At 55.8% G+C, this 821-nt stretch overlaps 1 pseudogene; it reads right to left on the bottom strand.

The window, feature by feature from the left end:
• Positions 1-21: 21 nt before the first annotated feature.
• The window catches only part of LOC104984095, a 6,188-nt pseudogene continuing 5,388 nt past the window's right edge, over positions 22-821 (bottom strand).

Below are 821 nucleotides of genomic sequence, written 5' to 3'. Positions count from 1 at the left end.
TGTTGAGCTGTGTGGAGGGGCCCTTGTCTGGTTTCTGAAGAGCAAGGACAGGAAGAAGTCCATGAGCTCAATGTGCTGGGTATCGGAGCAGGACCGCTCAAGCAGCGGGGCGGAGTCGAAGAAGTGGTGGTCAGTGACGCTGGGGACGCAGAACCAGAGCTGGGCTTTCTACAGGGTCAGGGAGATGATGGAGAGGAACCCCACCACCCAGCAGACCACTACCAGCTTCACACAGACCGGCCTGTTCATGATGGTGTGGTAGTGTAGACGGCAGCAGATGGCCACGGAGCGATCAAAGGCCATGACTGTGAGGAGCAGGAAGTGGGTGGAGCCCAGGGAGAAGGAAAAGAAAGACTGGGTCAAGTATTCAGCCAGGGCCATGGTCCTGCGAGGGGACAGCAGGTCAGCCAGCATCCTAGGGGCCACGGTGGAGGTGACCAGCAGCACCTCCATGAGGGAGAAATTGCAGAGGAAGAAGTACATGGGTGAGTGGGGGTGGGGGTCCAGGCCCGTGAGGGTGACAATAGCCAGATACCCCAGAACCGTCAGTGCCGAGGACCAGCCCCGGCTGATCCAGGGTATTCGAAGGGGAGACGGCGTCGGCGACTATTTATATGCTAATTAGAGATATAGAGAACAATAGAATGAGGATAGCTCAGTAGGAAAATTCAGTGGAGAAAAGAAGCTGAGTAGCTTGGTTTACGCGGGAGACCAATAAAACTTCAAGACAAGAAGTTTGCACCACTTACGTAGGCCGCAGGCGCCCTCTCGAATAGCGGAAGGTGTCTCACCCTAGACACCTTCTCGAGTGGGTCTTAGAG

This window comes from Bison bison, unplaced genomic scaffold (genome assembly GCF_000754665.1).
Source record: "Bison bison bison isolate TAMUID 2011002044 unplaced genomic scaffold, Bison_UMD1.0 scf7180017863868, whole genome shotgun sequence".
Lineage (NCBI taxonomy): Eukaryota > Metazoa > Chordata > Mammalia > Artiodactyla > Bovidae > Bison > Bison bison.
The sequence above is the reverse complement of the archived record's forward strand: the minus strand, read 5'-3'. Positions and strand labels throughout refer to the sequence as shown.